The sequence below is a fragment of the Buteo buteo genome, chromosome 23, assembly GCF_964188355.1.
Source record: "Buteo buteo chromosome 23, bButBut1.hap1.1, whole genome shotgun sequence".
NCBI classification, from domain to species: domain Eukaryota; kingdom Metazoa; phylum Chordata; class Aves; order Accipitriformes; family Accipitridae; genus Buteo; species Buteo buteo.
The window spans coordinates 13,767,629-13,778,116 of record NC_134193.1 but is presented as its reverse complement, the minus strand read 5'-3'; the positions used below and the strand labels follow the sequence as shown (position 1 = coordinate 13,778,116).

General features: G+C 49.6%; 1 long non-coding RNA gene across 1 annotated transcript; it reads left to right on the top strand.

Annotated features, from left to right (window-relative positions):
* Positions 1 to 6,740: 6,740 nt before the first annotated feature.
* On the top strand, positions 6,741 to 10,155 carry LOC142043581 (uncharacterized). The gene is made up of 3 exons (XR_012654084.1): positions 6,741 to 6,950; positions 7,315 to 7,416; positions 9,365 to 10,155. It is a non-coding gene; the product is annotated as an uncharacterized LOC142043581 (long non-coding RNA).
* Positions 10,156 to 10,488: the final 333 nt, after the last annotated feature.

Here is a 10,488-nt window from a genome sequence, read left to right as displayed (position 1 = left end):
CCCTGTGATGGTGAAGCAGGGCTCAGCAAGGCACAGTTCACCCTGCAACACTTAAACTTTCCCTGGTCCCTGACTAACGACCTCCCAAACCTGACTAACACCCAAAGCAGGAGTTTCACTCAGGTGAGAAGGAGGGATTAAATACTATTTCACATAAATAATAACCGGCTATTTAAACACAACAGCCCAACCCAGAGGTAATTTCTTGCCTTGGCAAGAATGCCCCGGCATTTCCTATTTGCAGCCTAGAGCATCCTCATCTCCTGTCTTGCCTGCCCTGTGCCCTAACCACCAGACCACATGGCCCCAGTAATAAAAAAAACAAAACAAAACAAAACAAAACAGAAGCTTCAAATACTCAAAGGAAGAGTGCAGCCATTCATTACTTCTCCTGATGCAGCTTTCTTATTATTTCAGCCTGAAAAAAAAAAAAATCTGTGATCCAACTGCATAACAACAGCCAGTGTTGTCAGGCGAGACACTTCCTTTTCCATCCTGCTGCAGTAGTCTCCCTTTTATTACTGGAAGTTCTGCTGTGCATTATGAGCCATGGTTTAGAACTGGAAATTAATCTGGGGTCACAAAAAAATCAAAAAGTCAGTATACTCAGTCATGAGCCAAACATCCTTCCTCACTTGGCTGTCCTGTAGCATTGTAACATGATTTAACCACAGATGTGATTCTTTCCCAATAAAAAACTGCATCACATAAGACTCATTGCAAACATAGTGGTAACATCCAAGGCTTGTGGATAAATACTTTCTGCTTGAATATTTAAGGATCCCAATACTACTTTTGGCTTCAGTCAAAATAGTTGATCTCTTGAAGTCAGGAGCTCTCATTCTTGGCGATAGGCGAACCCAAATGCTGGAAGGGAGGGAGGAAGAGCGTCTGCATCACACTCTGCTATGGCGTGCTCCAGGCAGCACCTGCCAACCCAGGTGATGGGCGGACGGAGGGCTCCCTCGCTCTCCCATGTCCTATTAAATCCAGCCTAGGGACTGGTGCATACTGGTGTGGTTGCACTGATGCCCACGCCAAGTGAAAAACACAACCACAGCTTTTAGAGAGAAGGCAAACTTACTCTTCTAAATTGTTTCAGATCATGTGAACAGTCAGTTTTAGTTTTAGTTCATAACATTAACTGACTGAAAATCTGAAACCAGAAAGTAATCAAAGAGAAGCAGAAGAGTGGGCAGCTCATAAAAGAAAAATAAAGGCAACATAGCAAGCCCTCTCCATGCAGAAAAATAGAAAGTGTTATGAAGAATGAGCATAGTTACAACAAGACTTTCAGAAAATCAGAATGAGCAATACAACACCTAGAAATGAAGATATGTGGGTAAATACCATCTAAGAGTAGCACAAGTACTTAGTGATAAACTCAAATGCTGAGATTCAAACTGAGATATGGAAAGAAAGGGTTAAGAAAGACACCAAAAAAAGGTTTTCTGCATTCATGGGAACTAAGAGGAGAAGAAAAGGAAACACCGAGAGACACAGGGAAAGCTACATATTAGATACCCTTACTGTTTCAGTCTTCAGAGAAAAAAACCAAGCTTAATTCTCACCAGCTACCCAGCAATGAAGCAGGAATACAGCACAAAATAAAGACTGTATACTTTAAAAAAAAAATGCATCAAGTATTTGATATTATTGAATACTGTGGTATTTAATGGATGAAAGACTCTGAAGTGCTAAAGGCCATCTCAAAATCTCCTTGAAGACAGTGATTACCTGGGGGCCAGAGGAAGGGGAGAGACGAGCCACTTGCCAAGAAAGGCGAAGTGGAGCATGGATGGTCAGGAAGATGCAACATCAAAAGGCTGAACAGTCTCTACGCGAGCCCTCCAAGGACACCACAATGCCAAGAGACAACCAAATAGCATTGCTCAAGAGCAAACTGGGTCACGTAACAGCTTTTCTGACAGTTATCTGGCTGTGTGCATAAGAAAGAAGAAGATATGTCCAGTTTCAGCAGGGCTTTGAGCATTGTTTTACATGTATGCCTTTATTGTATGGGTTTTTAAGGCTGCCCTACATGACAGCAGGCTGCTGAAGAAGATGCACACGGGTCCTTGCAGCTCTGACTTGTGTCTTTACTCATTTATGTGCATCCAGAGAAGATGTAGGGGACAGTGATCTTTATCCTGTGCTTTGTGGGCAAATTACCTCAAAATACCGTTCCTTCAGAGGTTGCCAGTAATTGCTAGAAATGCCCAGCCAAGAATGATAACTGCAGCAAGGCCAGGCCAGATAATGGCTCCCACGCCATTAAAATGATTAGCAAACAGCAGGAGACGAAATACACCCCGAGGGATCTCCTCTCTTGGCTCTGCTGCCGGTACTTGCTCAGAGTGCCTGGGGATGAGCCAAGCCAGGCTGGCATTGCTGCCACCCATCTGCCCTTGCTCCACGGGGGACAAACAAATCCACTGTCTCTCCCTGGGGCTCTTACAAGCCCCCATCCTCCTGAAACCCTTCCCATGATGGCTGAGAACTTTTCATGTCATTGTTATCAATTTTTTACTTGTATTGGTGTTTCTCTTCCCTCTCAGCAAGGATGTCACCTTGCCAAGGGCTGGGAAAGGCATAGGTAAAAAACTTTGGGGGTGTTTTGCCATGAAAGGCTTGCAGTCACCTTCATCTCTTCTCAGACTTGCAAATGCCAGGACCAATTATTCAGAAATATGCTTTTTGCAATGACTGCATTCAGGCTGGAGAGGAAGAGCTGGGCTGGGCCAGTGGCAAGGGCCTGCCAGAAGAAATGAGCACCATGCCACAGTGAAGACTTCATCAAGGTGAGAAGAGCCAGTCCCACCTGAGGAATGTTCGATTCAACAGGAATTCCCCACCATCGATGCCAAGAACAAAGCATCCGGAAAAACACGATGCCAGCTTTGGGTCCAAAAAAGCTTTTCCCTGTCTTGTTATCCATAGTCACAAATAATTGCTGTCACAAGAGTCTCACCAGCTCCTGCATACCAAGACCCGTCCATCCCTGCATGCTGGACCTCTGAAGGAAAATCTTGTTTGGACTTGCTGACATTTTGCTTATGCCTTGACTCCTCCTGACGCCAATGAGGTTTTCCGACATAGCGCATCAGTCTGCCTGATGTTGTTTTTCAGCATTTAAGTAAACAGCAGCAGCACCATGTTTACAGAAGCGCATTTTTCCTCCTTGCTGCCCTGCGGCCCACTGAGCTGCTCCAGAGCAGCAGCCACGATGCTCAGCCAGTTTGCAGTGACACAGCCCCCTGGGCAAGAAATATCACCTTTTCTTTCCTCTGAACTGGGCCAGACCCCTAAATCCATCTCGCCCAGCTTATTTCCTCCTAACCAAGCAGGTGCTCAAAGAAAGGTACAACTGTGGAGCTAAGCTGAAGTACTGGGAGAAGGGCAGGTGTAGCAATGCTGAGGGTAAAATCCACCAACAAAATGGGGAAAATAGTGGGCATTTAGCTGTGACCACATCGCTTCTTGCAACAGCTCTAGATTCACTCACACTAAAGGCTTCTCCAGGTCTAGCTGCAGAACCCACAGGTCACAGAGATGGCTACAGCAGAGATGCTCTGAAACGGAGTCAGGCTGATGGCTGGAGATGAGCTCCCTCATTAACTTCACAGGTTGATGTTCCGTGGTCATGGGCAATATCAGAGGTTTTAATGGTAGGTGGCCTGCAGCCCATGGATTAATTGACAACTAATTTTTTAGAGGTTCTTGCACTTCTTCAGGAGGAGAATCAAGAAGCTGAGGAGTCTCATCTTCAGAAAAGCTCAGGTCTCATGTTAGCACTCAGATAACAGCCCTGCTTTTCCCAAAGTCCTGGAGTGCTGGGTGCTGTGCTTTACAGAAAACATGGCCTCGAGTAGCCTGATATAAACTGCAAAGCGCTGAGTGCTTATGACCATAATTTGCTGCTTACAAAGGGACTGAGCTGTTCTGAAAGCCAAGCCCAGATTATGGGTTTCAAATACTAGAAAATCTGTCCCTGAGCTCTTAATCCAGTTTATGGACTCATCACAAATGGAGCTGAGCCATTCTTGGAAGGAGAAGTTGGCAAAAGCAGTCTTTCTCCACTGTATCAGCAGAAATCACATTCAAAGCTCAGGCCAACAAATTTAGATTGGGGAGTAATTAAAACCTGTAACAGCCTCTCTCCATGACTGAGAGAAGCAGTGATGTTGGGGCAGCAGCCAGAGCTAATTGCATAGGAACAGGACCCACACCAAAACTCGCTTCTCAGGTTGCTCTCTAGGTCATGCACCTGGATGGGAGCTGAATGCTCCTTGGCTCCAGTCGAGCTAAGCCTGCTTGTGCCAAAGAGCTGTCTTCTGCAGCCCTACCGAAAACAGCAGGTTATGCCTTGATACTATCGGCGCGTACGAACATCTTTTCCCTCTGCAGAACAAGGCATGGGGAGAGGAGCTCGATTCTCCTCTCCCAGCAGCATTGCATCAGTACAGTGCTATTGTGGTTAATAGAGTTGTTCTCCCCCTACTTATACTTAGTGGGAAGAAAAACAGACCCAAATGTAGCTATTCTTTTTAAAAAGTCTCTTCTAACAATAGCTCTCTTTCAATAGCTTATTTACTGCCCATCTGTGACTCCAAAGTAAAATCTGTTCAGCTGTTGATCTAAAAGACCTCCCCTTTACAGCTAATCCCCAATGATCCTTGCTGTTCTCTGGCAGCAGGCTGAATTCTCTCTCAGTTGCCCACATCAATAAACCATACATTATCTATGCCTGAATTTGGTTAAGATTCTGACTAATGATGCATGAGATAGAAGAGGACTCAGATGATGTAGTCTTAGTTGTGCTGCTCAGTAAAACTGGTTGAAGTGGAAAAAAATAGCTAAGATGGATTTTTGCTGTTAAAAAAAATCAACTACTCTGTTTTAGTGCATGGATAGGAGCAGATGCACTAATTAAAATCGTGATACGTTTGTGGAGCCTCACACATCAGCAAGGGAAATATGAAAGTGGAAGAAGGGCCTGAGAAGTATTTACTGCAAATAGACACAATGAGCGCCATGGGAGAGCACCTGTGCAAACAGATGGGTGCCTCGCTGGGAGCAAGCAGAGAGAGGAGATGTTCTGCTAGTACAGGAGACCTCAGCCAGATGTGCAGAGACAGTGCACCACAGGACAACCTCTCCTCCAAGGCCTCTCACCACCCGCCTTTTCTCTTTAGCTTAGCACCATCTAGAGGGATGCCTCTGCAAACCCAAGGCGTCAGCTCTGCAGTGCACGTTTGGCAGATAACACCCATCTGAAACATGCTGGATTTGGAGTCAGGGAAAACCAAACAATTGAAAGCAAAGCCTCAAAAGAGCAGTTTACTCTTCCAGCCACCTTCACTATTTGTTAAAGCACGAGGCTGTGGTGCAATCATTCCCCTCGTCCTGGTGAGCTCTTCTGTGAAATGGAAGGATGAGTCCTCCAGAGAGGATTGGAGGATAGGGGGTTTGGAGGGGAAGGCCTGGAGGGGGATGCTCAGGGTTCGGGCGTTTTTTTCTTCAATTTTTTTTTTTTCTTAAACACCTACAAATCTTGCATCTGCAGGCTTCGAAGACATCTGATGATGTGATGAGGAGTCCTCTATGGTTTAGAGCAGAGGTCGTTCTTCATGTCCGTTCAACCTTTTCCCTTTCACTAACACCACACAGCAGCATGACAGGACGCCAGCTGAAACAAAGGTTTCTATGCTGCATTTTACAGTTTTCAGCCCAGTGCATCAGAGCTTACTCAAATCTTCCGACATGGAACACCAGAACAAAACCGAGGGTAGGGTGGAGTGACATTAGCTCCTCTCTATCTCACACACAGATCTTGCACTTTCTTCTGCAGCAGCCCAGGCTGCTGACTTGCAGTGCCGTGAGATGCAATACCTGCACTCCATCAACCGTGTCTCTGGCCAACCTTATACAATCCCAAGGCAAGGCCATCGAAACCAAAGTCTGACCTGCCTGAATCAGGGAGTGCTTGGTTTGGAGATAGGAAGCACATTGCCCTGGTCAAAGGGCAAAGCAGAAGCTTTCAGAATTCACCTGACTTCGAGATTAAGGAATAAATACCAAGCATAAACAACCGCAAAGTTTTGCAAAGGATGGACAAAACCTGCATTTCTTTAGTAACTAGCTGCAGTGACCCCAAGGACAAAAATCAAGCAGTGCTCTGGAGATGGTACGGGGGAACGACCGCAGAGAAACCAAGGCCAATGCTACTGCCTACATCTTGTCTGCTAGGGATGTCACCCTTACCTTCCCCTGCATACGTGCTATAAGAGAGTTTGAAGGTCTGGCTGGGGCGGGGAGTCTGCTAGGGATGTCACCCTCACCTTCCCCTGTGTACTTACTATAAGAGGGTTTGAAGGTCTGGCTGGGGCAGGGAGGACGTTTTCATCCCTCCATACCTGCAGTGTTCAGACAGCAGCAGAAAAGGAGAAGAAACGTCCCTTTCTTCACCCCTGCTTCACACAAGCAAAATGTATGCTGCAGCAATCCTCTCCAGCTCAGCTTAGAGATCGCAGCACAAGGTTTACCTCCCATTCCTCAAACCCAGGTCCTCCATCAGCCACAAAGCACCAACAGCAGCTCCTCCAGCTGAGGCCAAGCCATCTTTCCGGCATGGCCGGCTCAAACCTCGGTGCCACTGCTGGCAGCCGATGCCCAGAGCGCTTTCTCCTTTTGGGGAGGTGCAAGGATCCCACGCCTGGCACGGCACAGCCCTGCCTGGAGGCAGCACCAGGCTGAGCCTGCCTCCCCGCGTGTGACCGCGTGTTACTGGAGCAACATCCCCGCGGGAGGGAAGGAAGGAGGAAGCTGGGCTGTAAAGAAATAAAACCACTGCAGAGCTGACTGCGAGAGAAGAGAGAGGAAGAGACAGGCTGGCTGGAAAGGACAGCTTTGCTGAGCCCAGGAGAAAATGGTCTGAGTAATTATCAATGGTAAGGAAACCTCTTGTTTGAGGCAAGAGAGCTTAGAGGGATTTCTGCACGGTAAATACTCTGCATATTTTATAGCCTTGGCTTGTGGGGGGAGAAAGGCTGGTGCTGGAGTGGTTTGAAACACAGCCAGGATACCAGACACGGTTACTCCCTTTTAGCCCTCTAAATCCAGTCCTCTCCCTTTCCTCTGTTACTTTCAGCCATAACCCACCACGGGTCCAGCACAACCCCCAGCCGATCCTCCTCTGCGAGGATCCCCAGCTCACAAAGATGTCCCACTCTGGGCTCTCTGGGGAGGGTTTTTCGGGGTAGCTGGTGTTTTGCATTGCTGCAGCGAGCAGACAGGTCTCCCCTTTTCCACCAGCCTGCCGCTATGTGGCCAGGAAGATGGGGACCCTGTGCCACCGGGAGCACCGGGAGCCACCACCGTGCCCACTGCAGGCAGCCCCCCACCGCCACCACCAAAGTAAGTCTGCAGCTCGCTGGGGATGGGGACATCCACACACCTCGGCCCTGACCACGCTGGGGACGGAGGGGCCAGGGCTTGCCTGGGCTCACGGGGTGGGATGGGGAGGGGGGCACCTCCTGTTGCTGCCTGCTGTCCCAGGCAAGCTGCTGCCCTGCAGCAGGGGAGATGCGCTGGGTCCCTATCCCTCCCTGCCTGTGCTCCAGCGACCATCGTCTTCCTCAGAGCCCGGCACTTTGTCTGAGGAAGAACCGTAACAGGTATAAGTTGAGAAAGTTTATTTTCTTTCCTGCTTTATCTTCCCTTGCTGCGTTTTGCCTTTAAATGTCATGGCTGCCTCCCGGTCCCTGACAGAGAGGATGAGCAAATCGCAGCCTTTAGAAGGGAGGACAGACTTACTCTGGGCGTAATTAGAGGGGTGAGCGGATGTAACCTGCTGAAGCACCACTTCCCCAGAACAACGTCTCCCTGGGGCAATTTTTGTTATTTCAGGCACCCTGCTAATAACAAAATGCATCACCACGCACCCCAGCTGGCAGTGAGAGATTTCTGTCCTTGCTGCCAATCTTCCCCAGCCCCTTCCTGGCCCATTTAAAACACAGAAATCGCTATGACTTTGCAGATCGCTCATGCGATGTCCCCAAGAGCAGCTGCTTCTCCTGGCCACCCCCAATTCAGCACAACGGGTGCAGCAAAGACCTTCCCTGCTCCTCATCCCTGCTCCAGCCGCAGGGGCTGCTCCCGGCGAGGAGGGCTCACAGGGGACCTGCTCCTGCATCGCCCGGCCGTGCTGCTCAAGCGTTAAAGCTTGCTGTCAAAAGGAAATCATTTCTGAACAGCAGACTAAAGAATCTCAGCATGGGAAAGACCTGCCCCACCAATACCAGTTTCACTGGTTTGGCTGAGTCACTCCTGGTTGCTCTTGTGCAAACATGCCCAGAGCCGCACTTAGGCATGAGCACATTCCCGGGCAGCTGCCACAGCGGTCAGGTCGTGCCCCGTGGTCTCCTACCTCTGCCAAGAGCTCAGGGCTGTCACAGGAGACTCGCAGGGAAGATGTCGGGCTGAGCTATTCCCTTTCTGCCGCTCCCATGTGCTGTGCGCGAGGGGAGGAAAGGGAACTGTGTGCTTAGGGGGTCCTATGAAATCTCCAGAAGACTGCCTTTCCCCTAAAATAACAGCTGGAGCCTTAAAGGGGGGATGAGGTGAGGGAAAGGGGATGTCTCACTTCACTAATGCCTTAATTAAGTGCATATGGAGGAAAAGCAGAGGGAGTGGAGCCAGGACTTTGCAGAGGCCCCGAATGGGAAGATCAAGGCAGGCGCTTGGGTGTATTAGCGAGAGGAATCAAACTCCTCCTCTGAGCAAAGAAGTTAAGCTCCTTCTCTGCAGTTAATTCCTGGGTGTTTAATGGCAATCGGGGGAGCTGCCCAGTTGGCACTGGCAGGGGGTCTGGCCCCGCGACTTGCTGGCAGGTTGGGCACACCAGCCCCTCAGCGGCTGTGGATGCAGGGGGCTGCACCAGCGCGAAGGGCAGCGGTGGGCTGCACCGCTCTTCGGCACGGAGCAGCCCACAGCTTTGAGCTCTGCGGCACGCCAGGGAAAGCTGGCCCCGGACAGGGCGCGAGGAGCGTACAGCTCAGCAGAGATCAGATCTGGCTGGGAAATGGGGATGATCTGGAGGCACTGGTGGTGTCCAGGTCACAGCTTGGAAACTGCGGAACTGTATTCCCCTCCTTGCAGCAAGGTGGGCTCTGCTGGGGGGTTATCTGTGTCGTAAACCTGGCCTGACTCCCTCACACTAAGCTAATGCTGTTTACGGTTCCCATCAGGAGGTTTTTCTGAGCAACTTGCCAGTTCACACCCCAGCCTCATCCCTTCAGCAATAATCTTTCCCCTTGGCTAATCCTGAATCCCCCTCTTTTCTCTGATGCTTGTGCATTTGCAGATGTAAAGGCAGAGGTATCAGCAGCCCCCCAAGCACGAGCCTCGCTTCCCAGGAACAGCAACCCCATCCAAGACCAGCCCTGCAGGTCCTGAGGGTAAAAGTGCTCGTGGTCCTGACCTGAAGGCCACGAGCTTTCCTCCCACCAGATTTCCCAGAGAATGCATTTGCTGGGAATCCTGCAGCCCAGGGATTGGAAAATATCAGCAAATCCCTCCTGTATCTGCTCTCAACACAGAAGCACAATGACAGAAAATGTCCTGATCAGTCTCTCGTTACCAGAATTTTCCAGCTGGCAGAAAAAAAAGATTGCCAATGTGTATCAGATGCTCCCAGCACTTTTGGGCTGCGGAGCACCGGGGGAAGAGCATGAGACATTGCATCCTAGCAGCGAATTGGATTTTTATACTATGAAACCAAATTGTGCCCCTAATGATATTAGTATACATTCAGACAATTTCCATGAAGGTAAAATCAGCTCCTGAGCTAGAGTAAGAAGTCTTAGAGCTTAGATCTGTGGAAATTCCATCATGTTTTGTACGACCCCCTTCCCCATGCCCAGTAAGCTGGTTAAGCTGTCCTTACTGGGCAGCCAGCACCCCGGTGTGACGCACAGCACCCACAGAGCAGAGGGCTGCAGGGACCACAGTCGGATCCCCCCACTAGCAAACCCTGCACCGTCACAGAGAGCAATGACAGCAGAATCGCAAACTCCGCATGTGCGGGGAGGAATCTGCCCGACCCCTTCCTGTGACAGCCCAAGCTGAACCAGAAATAAAGACAGATGAAAAGAGGCTGGTTGGGAGCCTGGTGGTTTTTCTCCTGGAAGGGGTTTGCTGTCATTATGGTGTTTGAATAGACTGATGCTTTGGATTGTACATTGGCAGCACTTGGGCTTGCTGCTGAGGCTTGCCTTGCTGCCTGTGTAGGAAGAGATGGATCTTGTCTCACCATTGCTTGTGATACAGACAACAGGGGAGGGAGCAGAGTTATCCTGCACCCCTGGGGAGAGCTGGCTGTAAGCTCCTGGGTCTCCAGGGCTCAGCCTCTTGCTGCCACCCTGAGTGATGGTTTGGCCTTCGGTACCAAAACTTTTCTGGCACAATATCGCACAAAGGGGAGATGCT